Source organism: Phlebotomus papatasi, chromosome 1, assembly GCF_024763615.1.
Source record: "Phlebotomus papatasi isolate M1 chromosome 1, Ppap_2.1, whole genome shotgun sequence".
Taxonomy (NCBI): domain Eukaryota; kingdom Metazoa; phylum Arthropoda; class Insecta; order Diptera; family Psychodidae; genus Phlebotomus; species Phlebotomus papatasi.
Window position 1 is genome coordinate 74,700,603 of NC_077222.1, and position 23,613 is coordinate 74,724,215.

At 32.3% G+C, this 23,613-nt stretch overlaps 1 protein-coding gene and 1 pseudogene across 14 annotated transcripts in view; one reads left to right on the plus strand and one right to left on the minus strand.

The window, feature by feature from the left end:
• LOC129802195 (calcium-dependent secretion activator) overlaps positions 1 to 23,613 on the minus strand; it is a 211,057-nt gene that overhangs the window by 126,694 nt on the left and 60,750 nt on the right. The gene's annotated exons all lie outside the window — the stretch shown is intronic.
• LOC129802187 (cell adhesion molecule Dscam2-like) overlaps positions 1 to 23,613 on the plus strand; it is a 99,879-nt pseudogene that overhangs the window by 26,696 nt on the left and 49,570 nt on the right.

Genomic DNA, 23,613 nt, shown 5'->3' on the forward strand with positions numbered 1-23,613 from the left:
AATTTGATTGGAAATTATCACCTAAGACTATGTAAAAATGTCAATTATTTACATAAATTTCTATCAGGTTAATCTTTTAACTTAATTTACAATGAAATAATTACCAGAATTACAGCTTTTAAAAGCATATATTTTAAGCCAGTCACTAGCTTTTCGTTACTATATGCAAGAAAATTACTAAAACGATTTATAAAATGTATTAAAAAAACATTTTTTGCCTTTAAAATTTTTCAAAGATATTTGAGATTATTAAAAAATCGTCTTAAAAAAATCGTAGTTAGAAAAAATGATTAATAAATAAATATTTTAATAAATATCTAATAAATAAATAATGCTCTTGACTTTCTATTTTACTTACCTTCATTAAAATGTCTAAAATATTTTCCTAAAGAAAATTTATTATCTGTAACATCCGAAATCGATGGATTATAGATATTACTCTTTCTCTCTATCTCTTTGAGGTCGAGCAATAAAAATGAAAATAAAATAAAGACCATTTTAGCAGAATGACTTCTCTGATGGTAGACAGTTCAATTATCTCGGTTGCAAAAGACATATTTTTCATCTTCCCTTATTCTCTTCTCTGCAGCTTCGTTTTACAATGGACAAAATATTATCTCGGGTTTCTCTAGGAATGGATCTCTTCCTTATTTTATATTGATTCTATATAATACTAATTCTCAAATATATATAGCATTTTTATGGACATTTTTAATTTTAAATTTACTATTTTTGATTTTCTTCAATTGGTCAGTAGCATATTATAATTTTACAGTAAAAGAGTTATTATGATAAATATAAAAGAGCCAAAAACATTTACATAAAAGAGTTTAATTGACAAATGAAGGCCATGTAAATGATCCTTAAATTTAATGAGAGGGTACCCAAAACCCCTAAGTCACTATCTCTAACCTTCCGGCCTCAAACTCTGAAGACAGCTCTCGACTTGAAAATTTATTAAATAATTATGTATATTTCGGCAAATTGCTCTGGTGATAATTTGACTATTTTACAATTTACTAGAATGTTAATGTAAAAGTCATTTATCGAAATAATCGCAATGAGGTTGTTATCAATTGCTGAATTGTGTAGGAGGATGTGGTCAAAATAAATACAGAGTTCATTTCTCCGTCTACTATTGTATCTTTAACAGTGAATGTTTGAGATAAAAAGAGAAAGGAAGCTATGGGAAACCGCAGGGTATATTGTTCCACACACCATATGCATGAAAATCTCTGTATTTATGACTCCCTACATAATGCATATGGCACATATATGTATAAATACCCTTTGGGTCGATATTTGGATTAAATTCGTCCGCATCTCATTGAAAAGTTCGTGAAACCGAACCAATTTCCACAAATACAAACGAGTATTTTGACAAGGATTGAGTGGAATGGGGAGATCCGAGGAATAGATCATAGTGGGTTGATTTTGGAAAATCGTCGGGCTGATGGGGGTTGAACGTTCCCATCATATCCATATACTTTGAGGATGAGCTGCCCCCTATTCAGTGGTGGGCTGGAAGAGACATGCTGAGGTAGTGGGGTATCCAAAGCCAGAGATTTTAGGATGAGGTGTATTATTCGCCATCAGTTTTACCATTCTGTCAGCTTGCCATATATATTATCCTTAGTATAGAATATATATTTATAAAAGGGATTTTATCCCCAATTCACACACATTTCTCCCTACAGAGGGAAAAAGCATGCCGGTGTCGAATGGAATATTGAGTGGCGATATCGCCAAGTGTAGTTGTGTGCTAGGAGAGGACTAAAAGGAAAGTTCAGTTGTGTTGTAAAGATATTTCACAGTGTTAGTATAAGCTTTTTGCAAAGCTCTCATTTCCCATAAAATTCCAATGGCGATACGGTGTAGTGTGCGCACTCCAACAGTACATGGCTCAAATGTCATGTACAGGGGTGAAATGTGGAAGTTTCACCCCCACTGAGAGAACACTTAGTTAAGGGTGCACAGAGAGGAGATCGTTCTCTTTCTGCTCATGTATTGGTAGTTGGTCGTTTTTGCTATATCTCTCTATATCCCCTTTCTGTTTCTGTATCAGTACCCAGAGAGAGAGCTTTTGTGAATAATACTCTATGGGGCGCATATTTACGACAGGATTGGGACTACTACGGCATGGAAAATATAATGGCAAAAACGGCATAAAATGGTGAGAGGAGGTACACCATGGCGTGGGGGTCCTGTTCAACTATATAGCAAAATAATGATGTAGGTTGACTGGGTAAACAAAACCACCCCTACTACCATGGGAGTACCAGACCTACCATCAATGGCTACGGCAAATAGGCGCACAATATAAGGACTCAAATCTTCCACCCCATCGTGTTCCTTTTTTTCCAACCCAAGAGGCACATCATTTAAACTTTATATTGTTGTGACGCACTCTCCAGGGTTCTAATATACATATATGTATATAAATATATATCTGTAGATACATAGATATATGTATATATATATATATGTATATATATATATATATACATATTTATATCTCAAATACATAGTATTTAATATTTTTAGAAAGCCAAATTTCAAAGAACCAGGGTTGTGCAGAAAATTTTATTTAATATAATTATTATCAGCTACTAAAAAATGCACTTACTCCCAAGATAATAGAATAATCTTGTAAACGACAACCATAAAACCTTTTGAGTAGATAGTATGATTAAGTTTTCGACACTTCGAAAATTACTTAATTGTTTTGAAACTTCTCACTTGAAGAATTTGACTACCTATTAATTTTTGACATATTAATAAATTCTAAGAATTTTTTGTTATAAATTTTTTAGCCAAGTGATAGATATTGAAGAACCCCCTTATGATTTCTCTCAAGGAATCGTTGGTATGACCTTTGACTTTCCTTAGCTTTATCCCCTTTATAATAAAAAAAAATAATGTTGATCAATCCTTTCAAATATTTAACTTGATCCTTTCAAATATTTTATTACAATAGAACGTCAGTAACCTTAATTCACAACCCATACTTCTTTACTTCTGAACGAATCTCAAATATATAGGGGAAATTGGGGCACCACCAAACACGAGATAGCACCAAACACTAATTTTTATACCTAAACTACTTGGACTATCTCTACCATTTCTTTAGTGGACAAGCATCCCTATAATGCCTAAAAATTTCTATAGGTTTTGTCATTAGAAGTCGAATATCTGATTAAAAAATCACAGTGTTTGGTGCTACTCCGTGTTTGGTGGTGCCCCAGTTTCCCCTACAATTTTTAGTTAATTTATCCTTTTGAAAGACTATCAGTGGTAAGGTCAGACGAGGTTTTGATAACTAAGATTTAGTTTCAAATTCAGTTGAAATTTAAGGATAAAATCAATCAGGTTAAGAACCAGAAATTGATATTTGTCCGAAATTCAATTTTAGTCATCTACAATTTTAGTCAGGCTCTTGAGATAATTTAATAGTGTAAAGTAAAATAGCTTAATTTAGGATCTGCTCCAAATGGATTTTATTGCTTGAACTCCTTAGAGAAAGCAGTATATATAATCCAACGATTTTGAGTTATACAGTGGTGACCAATATAATAAGATCACTTATCACAACCTAACCTTTTTACTTTTGTAAATTTTTTTTTCTAGTAGGTCGAAAAAAATTTAATGTAGAAATGATAAAGTATTATCTTACATCGAAAAAGTTTAGTTCTGGGTATATAAAGTTTGTATATTGACACAGAATACGTCAATAGTGAAATTCTTCTTGAACACAAAAATAGAATCGCTTTCATTTATAGTAATAAACAGAAATTCATTTAGAGTATTTCATAAAAATAACAGAATTTTAATGTAATATTAATAATGATTAACTGACTTTTCACAATCAATTTTTTAAATTTGGAGAAAGAAAACTACTACAAAATGTAGAACTTTTTCGTTAAAGGCTTTATTAGATTTTTGAGGTTAAGGGAGCATGGAATGATCGTGAAAGTTATAGTTGACCGTCACGAAACTCAATAATCCGTAACACAGTATAGTATTTACGTAAACATAAGACTCGGGATTTTGGGTACCATCGGTTCCACGGGCCTATTAGATTTTTTCTTATTCGATAGATATTACGAAAATAACAACAATTCGGGATTTTTTAATTGTTCATTACGTTAGTCATCCTAGCATTTGATCGCAAGGCATTCTATAAAAAAAATATAGTGGAAAAGGTCCGCAGATAAATCCTGGGAGAGTTAAAAATAGATTTTAATGAACAGTATTACTCAGAAGGATGTGCTAGCTGTCGCCAGCCCTAGAAGCTAACCGGTTTTTGATAGCGACTTGGAACCAGGGAATCCCCTCAAAAGTCAACTTAAGGATCGTTATCATGCTCCTCATTTTCCCCCATCCCTCCTCTTCCCCTCCAAAACCATGTATTTTGGAATTCTTTCAAAACGCGTCGAGCAATTTTTTTTCGTTTTTGGCTACATTTTGAGCTTACCCAGTCAGACATCTCGTGCATAAATGAAAATCCAGTTGAATAATTTCCAATAACCGTTTTTCAAGGTCAAAGCTGGTCAAAGCATTAAAAAGACCTTAAATAGCGTATTTCTTAACCGAATTGTATAATATTTTAGTTTATTGGAGAGGTATTGGAATTTCCGACAAGGCTGAACCGGTTTAAATCGGTTATGCACCGGTAATAAAACGGTTATGAACTGCTAAGAATTTTTCTCCCGAAAATCAATTCTATTAGGACGGAATGGGCAAAATTTGTCACAGATGGTACTATGATATTGGGATGGTATAGTTTGCCTTTACACGGAATATTGAGTAAATCATAATTTTATAGAAGTAAACACTTCCCTTCCTATTCTTTAAAATATTTATAAACTTGATACTAAATTTTTTTGTGAATTATATGTACGTCATGAAAAATTTCATTTTGATGACTAATATTACCCCTGTCTCCCCTACTCTTCTGTTACATAGGGCCATCTTTTGAATTATTTTTTTGCATAAATATTTAAACAATTAAAACCAATAATTCGTAGTATAATCTTTTACTTAAAAATTACTTAACACAAAACCACACTGTGCTCAAGAGGCACAATCTTAACACTTTAGCAAATATACAAGCCCTAACTCACTAAAGAGGAGATACAAATCAACCCCTTAGATGTGAAACTTAAAAAAAATGGGACAAACCATTGGCTTATTCAGCCACTCATAAAAATCACCCGTAACAATTTATGAATCGGTTCAAATTGTTTGTGAACCAGTAAACGGTAAATGATGCGAAAGCACTTTTGATGTATAAGATCAAAGTCACGAGTATAGCATTTCGCAAAGCATAGAATGCTTTGGCACCCTTTTTTATTAAAACTGTTCAATGTGGGAATGGATTTACTATTTATCTGAAGCGCAAAGAATCAAATGGTAAGATTGTGATATAAATGAGAATTTAAGAAAATTCTGCCCTAGAAATGAAAAAATTAACTTTGTATAAAGTGAAATTCTCTAACTCATCAGAAAGAGATTTTGTTGCATAAGTCGAATTGTTTAAAGACTACACTTCAAAAAAAATTAATGCGTCACTAATTTTATATAAAGTAACATTTCACATTTTAGAAACTCTAGAAACGAGCTCGAGCATTTCATGAAGCGTGCATCATTTAACTCAGATTCTTATAATCTTGAGGTAATTTGACTGGACTATGTCTTCAGTGTTTACGAAGCGATTTTGAAGAAAATTTTAATATTTTGTATCTGAAATCGAAATCTGACGATAGGTCGTATCTGTCCCTACCCTAGCCACTGTACCCCGATCTGACCCTTTATTCTATATCTTTAATGTTTTTTAACCAGTTTCAACGAATTTTCTTATTCTTTTGGTTGCCCTTCTGCCTGCACTCAGATTATTTAAAATAGAAAATGATCAATGATAAACCTAGATAAACATATGGCAGCTGAGATTCTTTACAGTCAACCTTAGAGTGCTTGCAACTCAGGGTTCTTTCCACTCGGAATGCTTGAAAATTCGATTGTGAATTGATTTTTGGAGATAAAGAATTGCGTCGAGCCAATTTTATCCATTTCACCCGCCAAGAACAGTGTACTCGACGCGATTCGTTACCCCCAAAATTCAACTCACAATCAAATTTTCAAACATCCCGAGTTAAAAGCACTCCGAGGTTGCCTATGTAAAAAATCCCAGTTACCAAAAGCTTATCTGGGTTTATTTTCCACTCGATTTTATAAGTATTCTTTGTTAACCACTCTGCTCTCCTAAGCGCCAAACCTGACAAGCTCTAAGCGTCTAAGCATTCAATTTAGACTGGATAAGTATGGAATACTTTTGGCTTTTTAAATTATGCAAATTTCCAATGAAAAGTTTCCAAAAGGCTATCATAAAGACATTCTGGGAGAAAGACTTAAGACGACGGATCTTATCAAAAATATACCTTATTCTCATCCCGCGTCACTCAAATGAGCGTATTTGAAAAGGCGCACTTTTTCTTTGTTTCAAAGTAAAATATTTAAATGGATGTTTAGGAATATAAAGCCTGTGCCCAATTATAAAACGTTTAAATCAAAATATTTTCTCCCTCTGTGTAAATGAGAATTTTTCTCGCCTTAACTTCGCATTTCCACCCCTAGTTGTATCACCTTCCTCTTGGATGAAATCATGAAATTCATTCCTTCTCATCTCCCTGTGAGACATCGTTGTCACAATCCAAATAGCTGAAATACCAGCATTTCTTCGTATTCGTTTCTCTTTTATAGCTATGGAGCTTTCACTGTTTTGTGATTTGTTTGAGAGAATATTTTTCTACTTCAGCGCGAATTTCTCGGAATTTATGGCTAAAAAATAAATTGGTAAAATCGACCCATGTGTGTACCACCTAATTTCATTGTTCCCCTCTAGAGACAAGAGCATGAGCCCTAGGTTGAAGATGAAGAGGTGGATGCATAAAAACGGGGATGTACACAAACAAGATTGAAACACATTGAACCTCGACTACCCCCCCAACTTTCCCTTAGCCTTTCCGGTATGGGTTTCGACTCAGCTATTCTCGCATTCTCCGAATCATCCAGTTCTTTTCCACCCTGAAACATGTGCATAGGATGCACGCTAGAATTTATTGAGTCCATGGTTCAACCTTCCGCCCCGCATAGAACACAGCATCCTACTTGTATAGTAAACATTGTTGCGTCTCTTTTTCATGAATTTGAGGGCAATATAAATTTACCAGCGAACACTGCCCGATCCTCAAACTGCTCAGACCAGAGGAAAAGTACCATGAGAAAACTCATGCATGGTTCCATGTTGGTGTTATATATGTAAAATATTTATTGTTTTGGCGAGGAAGACCAGCTCAAGTCACTTTCTGTGTCGAGAAGAATTTCATGTGTTTCTCTTTGCAAGAAAAATATTTCCACAAAAACATTTAATTGCATAACATTATTCAGTAAATAGAGTGGTGGTAGTAAGGAAGAATTTTATAGAAAGGAATTTTATTCTAAATTTCATTAAACTCTCCAAAAAAAATTACTCCTGCACCCGATAAAATACCTCCGGGAAGTGTTGTTATGTTATACTAAAATAATGGTGCAGAAATATGGGAAATACTCCATTTTATAACCATTGTATTGAGCAAATATGCATCAGAAATGATGCACAAGATTTTATCTGCATTTTATCCAACTATCTCTAATTTTGAGATGATTGCAGAGAAAATAAAATAAATAGAAACTCCTTATTTTTTTTCATTTGCTAAGTCTTCTTACATGATGATTTTATATTGTTTTTGAAGTTCAAAATTGAGTAGGAAGAGTTCAGACATTATTTTGAAATTGCAGTTTGAAATTGTTTTATAAAGAGAAGATAAATAGTTGTACAACACTTCCAAATTTCCTATTTTTGGTGAGTCGCAATTAGGTTTAGTGTTATATCAAAATGGTAACATTAATTGTTTCATTAATTGTAGAATTTTCTCGAAAAGTGGATTTTCGAGAAAATAAAGTCAGCATTTAGCAACGCAGAGATTTTTTTGAAATTTAGAATAAGGGATTGTAATTAATTACTAATTAAGTATTACTAATCGGTGGCAGCCAAAATCCCGAAAGCCAAAATCTTGAAAGCCAAAATCTCAAACGCCAAAATCCCGAAAAGGTCAAAATCCTGAAAAGGTCAAAATCCCGAAAGCCAAAATCCCGAATGTTCAAAATCCTAAAAGGAATGAATGTAGGGTCGGAAGAACGTCTGTTCGACAGGGAACCCCTATTGACACTTATGTCAAAATGTTGAAAATTATTTATTGTATCTAGTAAAATATAAGTAATATACCGTTTTTTCTGTAATATACCTTTTACTATAAACAGAGATGTTCAAATTTCATATCCCAAATGGTATAGAGTAAGGTGTCAATAGGTGCTGACACGAGTTCTTAAAGTGTCAATAGACGTTCCTTTCACCCTATATGGGGGAAAATATTTAGAATAATTTTCCAAGACACAGAAGATTTCCCTTTGCCTCCAGAAAGCGCGGGTGCAATCGTGGGAGTAGCTATGACACTTATAAGAATTCGGGATTTTGGCTTTCAGGATTTTGGCGTTCGGGATTTTGGCTTTCGGGATTGTGGTTTTCGGGATTATGACCGGGACCCGATTATACCGTATACAAGCATTTTGACAGCATTTAATATAGAAAAATCATATTCTAATCTAAAGCTTTTATTGTCGAATTGAGTATTGAGTATTCCACTTGCATCAGATATACGAGTACATTTCTTGCATACACAATAAAATAATTAATGAATTCTTTTTTAATCTGAGTTATATATACATATAACTACAAATCGTTTAATGTCGCTAAGAGTTTAATACAATTTATTTTAAACAAATAAATTTTAAATCGTTTTGAAATATTTTTAGAAAATATATTTATATAAAAAAATGCGTTCATTTTTAAATATACAAAAGACTAAATATTAATGCAACAATAGATCATAGTAGGAACTTTTTCTTGATATTTTAGTAAATCAAAGTATGTGACCCAAATGCAAGAGATATTTGTACACCATTGGTGTTGATAATGTGGGATGGTGAAAATTAAACTGGAAAATACTTCACCACAAGTTGATGATCATCAACACCTTTTCCAGACTCCTCCAATATGTATTTCCTGACAAATATTTTGACACACACCGTCATTATCGCATAGTTACAAAAGTCATTTAGCGCTATACAAAACCTTATTTACGTGCAAACGATCCGAAGGATGGTAAGAGAAGTGTATCATCAGCAGAAGCTGGATGGTTTGGGTGCCAGCAAATGTTTTACTAGTGCTGCTGTTTCTGGCATCACTTCAAGAGTGCGAGGCAGATAAGGATGGTACTGAACGCGCTACATTTAATTTGTGTGGAGGACCTATTAAAACTTTGCAATTGCGATGAAACATCCACCAACCAATTTAAATTTACCACCAATGATATTTTGTTTTGGTGTCAGATATTAATGGAAGTCGTTGAATATAAATTTAAATATTATTATATATATGTGTATATTCTATTCCAATCATTATTTGGTCATTAGGTATCCAATAAAGCAAGAAATTCTTTCAAATTTATATATAACGACAGTTTTGATCAAGTATTTTACTTGATAATTTGTGTATTTTACATATTTAATCCACTTCCAAATGGCTAAGTAGTATGCTTAAAAGGTATTTCAATTTCCAATAATTTTGACGCAGTAATTACCGGAAAATATTTGACGTCACACGTCTCATAAATGCAATTAATTGTTATGAAATTCATGAGAAATTTACTATACAATAGAAAATATCCATTTCTCTGTACAATGCACTATATTTATTGTTTAATATTTTGCAGGAGAGAGAAGTAGCAATAAGGAAAATTAATTGGTATTAATCACTTGGGAGAAAATATGGCCTGATATTTGTAGTGCGCCAGATGATCGTTGGCATATGTGAAGGGAGGAAATGAATAAATCAAATTCAGCCAAACACCCATGTCGGAAAATTGCAGACCGGAACAGTGTTGTTAGAGCGAGCTGTATCCAATTAAATCGTTAATGTTATATATAATATAATAATATGATATCTGTATTGTCCATTTATAGCCCAGTTACATTTTCGACACCGAACAAAGGAATTTAATTCCAAAAACAGTAGCATGCCATCATGTGCGCACACGGAAGGAAAACTGTTCAACGGAAATTCACTATATTTGATATTTTATTAAATTGCATTATTGGATCCTAAAGGGATACATAGTACAACAAATATTGTAGAAATATTGTAAAAAACTCAGGGCACAATTTTACGAATAATTTTAGAACATTTCAAAAAAAAAACTTTAAAAAAAGATTAATTGAATAACACTTCACATACTGCTCGAGCATGTGGTTTTCGCATTCAAAATATTTTAGATTAGTATAATTGTAAGAATTTGTGAAGTTTTTGTTCAATATTAATTTTATTTAATGGTTTGAGTAAGTGACACTCAAACTATTCAATCTCCTCCGGAGTGAAGATAGGGTAAATTCCTGCCTCCACCCAGGATCGAACTGGGAGACTTCTCGTTAACTAGACGACTGTTCTACTAACTGAGCTATTAGAGGCCACAAATTCTTCTTGACTTGCTACACGACCTTAACCATTTGCATTTTACACTTATATCGGACACTTTCGAGGTACCGTCGTTGCGGGTGACTTTGCACTCGAGAGATGACTTTGCACTCTGCTGTCCATAAGACTTTCATAAATTCTAGCACTTATTGATGGTCTTCGCCGAACGGTCTATCATGTCAAAGTATATAGGGATATGTTATGTACCAAGTAAGGTACAATGATCCTCAAAGGGATTCTTGTAGTTTCAGTAATAGTCAATGAAATGCTAGTATAGGTATTTTGTCAAAAAACGGCTCCGTGAAAGTTAACTGAAGGTGCAATTCCAAAATCGATTTCAGAGCAGTAAATTACCCAAATCCAATCTAAATTTATCTGGCTATAATAATCCACTTCGACTTTGTTCAATATTTTTATTAAAATACTTTTTTTCACTATTATCTACCTAAGAACGCATGATTTATGTTATAAAATTGCATATAATGGTCTTTCTAAAGCTTTATTATAGAAGTATTTGGCTCAAAATTATCCAATTTTATGGGAACTTAAGATAAAATGACCGAGATCTACAAGATGGTATGGTCGCCATCTTGATATGACGTTTCTATCCGCCATTTTGAATACCTGTAAAAACAAAAATCTCATCTGATTGAGCTGAAATTTCAGTATGTTTTAGTTCATGTCAAGGCCTTTTCAGAACATATATAAAATCCGACCTAGGTCAAGTTATTGTCTGGATATAGAGGCTCCAAGTTCAAAATTTTGACATTTTCATGAATACAGAACTACAGGGAGCTTCTTTTATCAAAACCATCACAAAAAAGACAGCGCTATCGTTAGGCGATGAGATCTAACAAACAAACAAAAACAAAAGTAATGTTTTTGTTTATAACAGCGCAATATTTGAGAATCTTAAAACCGTTTTCGCAAAGATGAAAAATAAAAAATTAATTAAATGCACTTCTCGTTTATTTTTTTTTTTAAATTATGTTAGAGTAAATAAATATATAAAATAAAAGTCTCAAACATTTCTAATGGTTACTGAGGCATTTCGTTTAGGTTTCAAATATTTAAGATTAAAAAATAAAGACCGTCAAAATATGAGTATTACAAAATTTTAAACTTTGAGCCTCTGTATCTAGGTAAATATTTGACGTAGACTGGAACATAGATACGTTCTGAAAAGGTCTTGACATCAGCTACAACATACTAAAATTTCAACCCAATCGGACCAGTTTTAGGTTTTGACAGTTATTCAAAATTGCGGACAGAAACGTCAAATCAAGATGGCGACCACGTCATATTGTAAATCTCGTACATCTTACCCTTAGATATGAAGATCTTCATTGTCGTTTATTATCAGAAATTGTTGATTTTTTAGTATTTATTAAAAAGTGCAAAGTCACCCAAGTGCAAGCCTCTTTTCTTGATGTTTTAAAATATAGTAAAATTTTATAAAATTAATGTTAGTGGCACAAAATCCATTCATTAACAACTGACTACAAATAATTTTACCCATTCACCCCCTTCCTTCCCTTTAACTATCCACTTTTAGAGGATAAAGTTGAAAAACAGCGAAAAAACGTACAAAGTCACCCGCAACGGCGGTAGCGAGATTTGAGAAGGCTATCATGCGTGCAATTGAGCCGGTAGCCCATATGTCGTGTCCATGGATTTTTATTGTGAGAGTTTCTACAAGAGATCTCCAATTCCATCCTGGGTGCTTCTCAAAAAATACCTCTAAAAATATACCGTCGTTGCGGGTGACTTTGCACTCGGGGGGTGACTTTGCACTCTGCTGTTCGTGAGAGTTTGAACAATTCTAGCACTTATTGATAGTCTTCGCCGATCCGGTCTACCATGTCAAAGTATATAGGGATATGTTAAGTACCAAGTAAGGTACAATGATCCTCAAAAGGATTCTTGTAGTTTCAGTAATAGTCAATGAAATGCTAGTATAGGTATTTTGTCAAAAAACGACTCCGCGAAAAAGTTATCTGAAGATGCAATTTCAAAATCGATTTCAGAGAAGTAAATTGCCCAAATCTATTCTAAATTTATCTGGCTAGAATAATCCACTTCGATTTTGTTCATTATTTTTAGTAAATTCCTTTTTTTCACTATAGTGTTCCTAAGAACGCATGATTTATATTATAAAATTGCATATAATGGACTTTCTTAAGCTTTATTATAGAAGTATTTGGCCAAAAACTAACCAATTTTTTGATAACTTAAGATAAAATGACCGAGATCTACAAGATGGTGTGGTCGCCATCTTGATTTGACGATTCTGTCCGCCATTTTGAATAACTGTCAAAACAAAAAACTTATCCGATTGAGCTGAAATTTTAGTATGTTCTGGCTGATGTCAAGACCTTTTCAGAACATATATAAAATCCGACCTAGGTCAAGCGATTGTCTGGGAACTGGGGCTCTAAGTTCAAAATTTTGACATTTTCATTAATACAGAACTACGGAGAGCTTCTTTTATCGAAACCATCACAAAAGAGGCAGTATTATCGTTAGGCGATGAGATCTAAATAACAAACAAAAAGAAAAGTATTGTTTTTCTTTATAACAGCATATTATTTGAAGATCTGAAAAACTTTTGCAAAAATGAAAAAATAAATAAATGCACTTTTCATTTATTTTTTTTTAATTTTGCAAGAGTAAAAAAATATATAAAATAAAAGCCTCAACCATTTCTAATGGTTACTGAGGCATTTCGTTTGGGTTTTAAAATTCAGGATTAGAAAATAAAGATTGCCAAAATATGAATATTTCAAATTTTTAAACTTTGAGCTTCTGTATCAAGGTAAATACTTGACGTAGACCAGAACATAGATACGTTCTGAAAAGGTCTTGATATCAGCTACAACATACTAAAATTTCAACCCAATCGAACCTGTTTTAGATTTTAACAGTTATTCAAAATGGCGGACAGAAACGTCAAATCAAGATGGCGATCATGTCATCTTGTAGATCTCGTGCATCTTACCCTTAGATGTGAAGATCTTCATTGTCGTTTATTATCAGAAATTGTTGATTTTTTAGTATTTATTAAAAAGTGCAAAGTCACCCGCACCTTATCCCCGGTGCAAGCCTTTTTTCTTGATTTTTTTAAACATAGTAAAATTTTATAAAATTAATGCTAGTGGCACAAAATCCATTCATTAACAACTGAATACAAATAATTTTACTCAAAAACCCCCCTCCCTTCACTTTAACTATCCACTTTTAGAGGGTAAAGTTGAAAAACAGCGAAAAAACGTGCAAAGTCACCCGCAACGACGGTATTCGACATATTTACCGGTTCTCCCAAAACAGTTTAAGAGTCATACAATTGATTTTCGGTTAAAAATTACTCAAAGGTTCATAACCACTTCACTACGGGATCTATTGTCGGAAATTCTAATACTTTTCCAACGATACAGTGGAATCCAGCATAAATCCAGTGAGCATGGGCATCCGGTGGAATTTCCGTGAAAATCTCGTGTAAATTTAGTGGAAATCTCGTGGGAATCCAATGGAATTCCTGTGGAAATTCAGTGGAAATCCAGTTTCAAGAGACATTTACCTTTTCTTTAAGAGACATTTACCAATATCTCTTAAAGATTTATGCTCTTAAAGACAGCGAGATAACTAATCACTCTCATAGGAAATTTTGCAAACATGTATACAAACAAAAGTTATTGTGTGTCAAGCATTAGGTGGTAAAATTTGAAATATATCCTTAAAGTATTAGAATTTGGAAAATATGCATAAAAAAATTAAATAAGTCAGTTTAAAAAGCATGATGTTTGACTTTTTAAAATCGCACCCGAGACGCATATAGCGCCCTTGATCTTGTAAAACTCCAATTTTATTAGTATTATATTGGTTGATATGCTTATAAAATGTATGGCAGACGAAATGTTCATTTTTTTTTTGTTTCCCCCCTTACCAAGGTCTTAGACCTTGAGGCCTATTTTGACCAAAATCAAATTTAGGAGATCCGAAATAAATTCCCCATATATGTTCAAAAATACCAAATCATCAATCAATAAAAATTTTTCCTATCACCTGGTAAAAATAAATAAATAAATAACAGATATGGAGTTGGACCTTACACATTACTAGCCGTGTTACACGAAATCTTCATTTTTTGTACAAAATGTATGAAAGACGAAATGTAAAATAAGAAATGGCAAAATACGAAATATCCTAAAATACGAAGTTTCCGCAATTCGAAACATGTAAAATACGAAATGTAAAATAGTACGAAGTTTCCATATCCCATATCCTACTGTAGATTGTTACAGTCGTAATGTCAACATACCAAATTTTAGCAAATGTGTACATAAAGGGTTGAAATTAACTTAAAAAAAAAGTTCAATAAAAGCATTGTGAAAATTAATTACTTTTTATTCTCTCTTTCTCGGTTTTCACCATCCACATTGATTGTATGAACTGGACAACAAACGAAATACCAGCTGCAACCAGCATACTCGCAAACAATTTACATGATAATCAAGGGCCCCGCTTTATGATTGAACCCACCCATCGACTGGAGTTCATGAATCGAGCTGGGAGCCGGCTCGACTGCACGGCCAGCGGAAATCCCACGCCCAACGTTGAGTGGCTGGACCAGGATAACAACCTAGTCACCACGATACCAAAGGTAGCCCTATGTAAATGTGTCATAAGTGCTCATGACAGCCAATTTGCACGACACCCCCACATCGAATAACACCGCCTTAACGTCCAACATATTTTGCAGGTCAGGCACATTCTGGCCAATGGATCCCTCTACTTCCCACCCTTCGAGGCTGAGGCATTTCGGCAGGATGTCCACTGGACCAACTATAAATGCATCGCTTCAAACGCAGTCGGCTCAATAGTCTCTGCTGACGTCAATGTTAAAGCTGGTAAGTATGCAACATATTTTAATAACAAACATTCCTACCCCAATTCATTGCATACCAAATAGGATGAAAATATAAATTTCGATAAAAATAGCTGGAGAGGCAATTGCATGAAAATAACATTGCAAACAAATTTACAAATAACAAGTTCAACATACTGCTGATTAACATTAACGCCCGATACATCAAAGGAATTTTATGTAAATGTTCAAACTCAAATACAACGCGGTTGAGATTTATTAAGTGTAGTAACATTAAACGAAACTCTAAAAAAGCTTATAGCGTACATTATTTTCAAAAAGATCGATTGAACGAATAAGATGGATCGAATAGTGTATTAAGTGGATAATACAATTACAGCTACGTTAACCAAGTAGAATTATCTGTGAAAAACTTAAAAAAAAACGATTTCTGTAGAATTAGTGGAGAAATATACCGTCTATATTTATTAATAAAATTTGATATTTAAAATTTGCTCGAACGAATGAATAGGGTAAGTGTGCCAAATTCCGGGCAGCTTGCAATTTCGTCCACCTTTTTTGTTCCTCGAATTTTCATGAACTTTTAGATTTTACGTACTCTAGAGATTATACAATGCAAAAGAATAACAAAAAATGTAGCTTCGACAAACGAGATGATGTGAAAAAGATATTGGAAGAATTCCCAAAGGGTAATGAACTATGAGAATGAAGGTGGCCAAAATAGGGCACCAAAGCTATGCCTAGATTTTTATTCATTTTAAAATGTATTAAAAATGATTTTAGAGTAAATAAAGACGGTGAACTCTTTACAAGGTTCCAATCAACACTCTTACAAAAGAAAGAATTTAAAAAAAAAACAATTTGTATTTAAAATATTACATTTCAAACTTGAGACTTTGACGCTTGCATGCAACTATGCCGGAATTTGGCACAGTTACCCTATACATAATCAATGATATATACGAAATTATCGGTTAGATAACCTATTCAACATAATAGAAAATTAAGAAAAGCAAATTATACTTAAAAAATATGGTATTGGAAGAATCATTTGGAAAAATGAAGTTGAATTTTCACATCCTAGGTTTGATTTGTGGGAAAGGGCCCCCCTAGACGCAAAGTTCAATTTGGTTTATTAAGACGTCAGGCAAGCAAGACGAGATAGTTGAATTTGAGGTTTATCTTTAAAATAAAGACAATTTGATCTTTTATAAGTCCAGGCTCCAGGGTAAAGTATTTCCAAACAAAATGCAGCTAAAGATGGATTTAATACATTATTATGGTCTCAGTATGCATAGAATAACGGTAAATTACAAATTTATTACCAAGTAATACGTTTAAATCAGGTTATCGGTCAGTTATACTCTCAATAAGCTAAATCATTATACGTGAAAATTTCATTCGGAGTCAATATTATCTAATACAAAAGCTTTGCATTTCGGTTATTAGTATAGTATAGTATACAAACAGCAAAATTATTTGTATACTAAAGAGCTCTATATGGAAAAGCTCATCATTTTCCTAGTTAGTAAATTCCGAGAAATACTTTTGAAAAGTTATCAAATGCAACACACTGACTTTTATTTAATTTAGGTGATATTTAATAAATAGCATTACTGAATCACAATCATATATAGTATTAGTGAAGTTTTGTAATAAAAAATGGTAGGATATGAAAACTTAGAAATTTGGAAATAATACTGCTGAACATCGTGAATACATTAGAACTGTTCTACATCACTTATATAAACTCTTGAATAGCCATACTGTGAAAGCCTAATACAGCTATATAATATTTACACATAAAACATATGAGACGTGGTGATAAATATGATTAAGAGCATAGCATATATCACCTTAACGACATATTTATTCACACCGCAATTTTCCCAGTTCCCAGTGTAACTTTATGGATTAATTCTCCAAGTTCCAAGCCAATCTTCCCTCAAGCATTGTACTGTTGAGATTGAATTCCATTCTCATACACATTTCCACATTTTGTATATCTAAAGGAACTTTACACTTACCTACACCTCCACACCAAATTCTTAACTTGAGACTAACACTAAAATTATACAAAAGTTCTCTTCGAGTTCAAATATTTACAGGTTGAAAGTTAAATTATGCAATTCCAATTCAAATTTCTGTATGAAAACGACAACAGATGAATTTGTAGCTAACGCATTGAACTTAAAATTTACTCTTATGATTGTAAATTATGCAATTTATTTTACGATTGTAACAAACCAAACACATTACTTCGATATTGAAAAAACAGCTATTATTTTATGAACGGGTATATAATGTAAATGAAAGAGTTTTTATTGTTAGAGAATGGCTAAGTACAAATATCGGCTATTATTCAAAATATTTAGAGGAAAGTGTCCACGCATTCCACGGTCCCAAGCTTCATAATGAATAAATTGTTTCAATAAATGTGATTCATCGCACTCAAACTTTAAAAACTAAGAGAAAGTGTCCTGTTTTTAAAATATATTGCGGACTCACATTTATTCAGCAACATAGAAAAAATTTAGTCATTATAAAGCTTGAGACCGTGCAAAGCATGAGAACTTTCCCCTACATGGACTTATAAAAGCAATCGTCACACAGAATATTTTCTGTTTTCGGGTAAAGCAGTAACATTTTTTAGGTTGCGCAACACACACAATTGCTAAATATATTTACAATACGTAAATAAATATGCAATTCAGTCTTACCTTCAACCCTTTAATACTTTAAGGATGACCCTTGTCACTGACAGAAAATCAGCAATAAAAATAAAACCGATGAACAAAATCAATAAAACGTTACATCTAACCTCAGAAAATCCATTAGAGTCGGATTCGGTATATTTATTGCTCCTATGGACAATAGGGACAAAAATAACCCAAAAAATTAAGTAATTTTTCGGGCAACACCAATGAATGATAATTTTCACTCTAATGAAAAATATTATCTAAAGTTTTTCTACTATCTAATGCCAAAACGTTTTTGTTTAAAAAGTTACAAATATAAAAAAAAATAATAAAAATGATTGATTAATGTGGTGATTAGAAAATTCGTCACTTTTGAGCTTAAATATTTACTACATAGTCAAATAGCTGGAGATTTGCAAAAAATATTCTAGAGTCCTACAACCTAACTAATTAATAGTTTACTACGGAAACACCTCGTCAAAGTTCTCCCTAAATGGCGGGAAATTTATACCTCGTAATTACTATGAAATAGGAACTTTTTTAAGGGTTCTTTAACCCTTTAAGGGCGAGAAGGTCAAAAATCGAGGGTTAGAAAAAATCACTTTTTCTGACTTTTTAGAGAAAAACACAACTTTAGATGACCGTAGAAAAGTTTCATTCTTGGGTCACCGATGATCCAATCGTCCTTAAAGGGTTAGGTGCATATTTTGAGACGAAATATTGACTTTAACACGCGTAAAAGATATACACCTTTAGGTTCCAGTAGAATAGCATTTAATTCTGCAAAGAACAAGTCTTTCTTCATTTAATTTTTTTTTGTAATCTTTCCCGTCAATTCAAAGGAATTGTCAAAAATAGAAGTGTAGAAAATTCGCATCAAGGTTTTGGATGTTCGGAAATATTTCAAATTAGCTTCTAAAATTTTTATGGTATATTCTTAAATAGTAATCTATCTTTTCTTAAAAATATTATATTTCTTTAATTATATTTAGTGAAGTACGTTAAAGGTTTTTAGGTTAATATTTCTCTGTATGAAAATTCCCATTGCTTCCCTAAAAAACTATAATAATAATTCATTTGAAGAACGAATGATTTTTAATTTGAAACAAACTGAATTTTTACGCTACGGCAACTGTCGGACAAAACTACATACAAATCGAAAAAGTAAAAAATATTATAAATCATGGAGATACACGATATTGCATCATAATATCAAGAATCATTCATAGGCCTGGTTTTTGCTCATAAAATTCTCATACTACTGGGACATGTACTATCCATTGATAGTAAATGTTCCGACACTACAGAGAGCACTTTTGCCCTTTTTGCACCCAAATAGCACTAGCACCCCTAGAGCTTTAGCAAACTTTTAAACATATTTCTCTCCTTTTTTCGCTACCCACCCACCTTTGGTATCCAACCATTTTACAATGGTATCATGTTAACGCAAAATTTCACTCTTTTTGACATGGATTTTACATTACAAAAGGAATAAAAAAAAAAGATAGCCTGAATGTATTTAAGCATCCAGTACAATCCCAGAAATCCTCTGAATTATTTAACATAATCATAGAGGTGACGTGTTATGTTTATTTTTGGTTAAAATTATTGTCGACTCCCCATTTGTTATTCATAACACTTTTTTTTAACCAGAACAATATAACACAAGATACTCCCTTTGGGATTCGTGGAAGAAAAGAAAATTTTAGGGTACATTTGAAAGATCTCGGAATTACATTTTAGTGGATATTTCCGTTTCGTAGGACACTGGCTAGGCTCACTTCATTTCATCGAAGTGAGGTGGTTTCCGCAACCACCAGCAACCCTTTAGAAGGTCAACTCGGAACCATCAAATTTAATAAAGATCACTCCTATGTAACTTCCATATCACCCACATTCAACCACATACAATCTACTACAATGCTACATTTACCCCTTAGATGTACACTAAGGGACTAAATTGTTGTACTTAAATCATCTTGTAGGGGAATTTAACATGAGGCTAACAATTTTACAGCACTATTTGCAAGACTAGCGGCGTTATCACAGTTGCACATTATTTTAATGTGATTCACATTAATTGTCGCTTGTGAGCGTCCAAATATGTTATTTGTGTCTTTGAGTCACTTAGTATTTGGGATTTTTCTATTTATTGATAAAGAAGTGGACGTGGCCTGCAAAAAAAGTTTAAATTTACTTAAAGTATAAATATTTTTCACATTAAAAAATTAAAGAGAAAATCGCATTAATTTTTCGCATTAATGCTATAAATTAATTAATATCAAATTTTGCGGGCCAAGTCTGCCTTTTTATCAACAAATAGATCAAATTTTGAATATAAAATGATTCAAACACACAAATTACACATTTGGACTCTCACCAGCGACAATTAATGTGAATCATATTAAAATTTATTGTCAAGTGTGATAACACAGTAACAGTGTTACCACACTTCAAAAATAAATTTGGATATGATTCACTTTAATTGTCGCTGGGGAGCGTCCAAATATGTAATTTGCATCTTTAAATTACTTAATATTTTGAATTCGATATTTATTGATAAAAAGGTATACCTAAACTTTGAAAATTGGTTGCAATTGATTTATAGTATTAAAGCGAATAATTAATGTGATTTTCACATCAATTTTATATAATGTCAAACATATTCAGTGCAATTTAAACCTATTTTCAGGTCAAGTCTACCCTTGTATCACTAAATAAAACAAACTTTAATCCAAATCTTAATAAGTGATGCAAAGACACAAATCACACATTTGAAGAACACTAACGACAATTAAAGTGAATCATTAAAATTTTTATGTGATAGGGTAATAACAGGATAGTTGATAAGCTAAACTCATAATCTCATTTTTATAAAATTGCGCAATTTTATTAAAAGAAAATTTTATGAGGTTCAATGTGCTCCCTACTGTATACATATGTAAAGCCATTGCATATGGTTAAACTGAGCAAGTTACCGTGTTACATATGTGCAAGAGGAGTAGAGTAAAAGTTAGTAACTTAATAAAATATTTGGCCAGTAAAGTAAATTCATTCTATGAAAATAGTGTGAAAACTTTCAAATATATCCCTGATTTATGGAAAAACTTTCAAGTCTCCTGCCTTCAGGAAAGAGAAAGAATCATTCTCTCTTGGGGTTAAAAAAGAAGAGAAGAAACTGTTGCCATGTAACCACTATTGTTTGCACGCATAAATTTGACTTTTAACTCTAAATACGGCCCTTAACTGCTGACTCTATATATAAATGTACCATTTACCTAAATAATGTATCTACCATATCTTCACCCTGAAGTCTCAGGCAAGGGAATCATTTTCGTCCACATTCGGGTAGATGAACATCAAATTATCTCCATTTGTGTACATTAAAGCTCGGTGTTGGATTTACTCTCAGAGGATTGTATTTTGAACTATATACGCTAATTCCCACTTAAATACCTTTTTAGTTTAGAAACCTCTTCAACCCCAAAACAAAAAAAAACACTTTTGCAATACAAACTACTTATAGACACATTAAAAAAATTTCCTAAAAGCTTTCCGAGATCATTGTAGCAGTAAATTGGTAAATTAACTCATTTGTATCTATCCCATGTAAATATATTTATGTATGATGTTTGAAATGAATTAATGTGAAAAACATTAAATACCGTGATCGTAAAGATGGATGCTAGGTGTTGTCTTCCCGCGCCCTTTTGACAGATGATTTCTTTTCACAATAATCATATTAATCTGCAAGAAACCAATTTTAAAATAAAGTAGTGGCAAAGAGTCCCAGCTTTGCGGAATGCTCGAACTCGTGACTTAAACGCTACATCTCAAAAATACTTTCACATCATTTACTAGTTTACCGGTTCACAGCCGATTTATTGAACATAATGAATCATTTTAAGCATCGCTCAAAATAGCTTAAGAGTAATATAATTTATTTTCTGATAGAGCAATTAATGATCATTGCATTACCGATTCATAACCGATCGGAACCATTCATACTTGTCAGAAATTTCAAGACCTTTCCAATGAACCCACATATGACCCCGTACAATCGAGAAATGCTATTTAGAACCTTTATGACATTTAACCTTGAAAAATCGTTATCAGGAGTGATTCAACAGTATTTTCGTAAATTGACGCAATGTTCGCCTGGATAATCTATATAATATAACCAAAAGTGGTTCCCGGGGGTGGAAAGTGGAAATTTTGGGTGGTGAAAAAAAAATGTAGGGAATATATATACTAATCTCTCTGTGGATTTTTAGCAATAAAATATTCTGTATCCAATATTTCTAATACATTATTTTAATAAAGTAAAATGAACCGTTTTATATGTGTCCGAAATCTTTTTTTTTTGGGTTTGAGAGAATTTGTCCTATTATTAAACCTAATAAAATATATTATTGATTATACCTTCAAAATATCCACCTTATCAGAATTCCCACCATACGACCAACTTTTGCAATATTGCGCACATTGAGTTTCATACTAACAATGTGTGATTAAGTTTCTAATTTTCAACCGATAAGAGATTCAATGAAAGGAATTTATGGCAAAAGCCAATTTATCCCAATTCATACCGTCCATAACAAAGCTCTAGCATGTGATGTTATATAAAATGCCATCAGATACAAAACATGCTCATAAATCAATGAAGAAAAAAATACTAATTCGATAATAAATTGAAAAATTAAATTATATTATGATTTTTTCTAAAATAAATATAAATAAATAATAGATTTTCATGGATCATTGAAGTTTTCCAGTATGATGTAATGGAAAGAGAAGAGAATTGACTTGCCTTGACTCAGAACAAGTTTTTCCAAGTAAATACAAATTTTGAAGTTAACTGAATTACTAATATTATTAATTTAATATAAGAATTCATTAGGCAGTCGATTTATTTTCGACATGTGTATTGTATATTTGTATATTTTTTTATGTATAAATGTACCTTTATGGTTCTTATTCACTTTATCTAACAAATTGCAAATTACGTAAAAGTATTTAAGAGTTGTATTAATATGAATCAAGATACAAAGTAATCAATATTTTTCTATTACTATTTTGTCATCTATGAATAACGAAGTCTTTTAAGTTCAGTGCAATCAATTTATGTTCAATTTTTTTTCTCGCGACTCTCCCTTTAGTTCAAAGCTGTGAAAAATTTCTTTTTTAAAGGAAAATATTACTTTGTAGCAAAAACGATTAATTTACATTCTATTTAATTTACCCCTCGAGCAAGATAGAATTTTTCTTCCACCATTAACGATGTTCAAAATCAACCCTGGAAGGGTCATAAATTTATGCATTTTTCATAAAATTAAGTCGTTATACATAATTATATTCTATTTGTGTGTAAAATATTTAGGTTCTCTGTATAATTTATTATC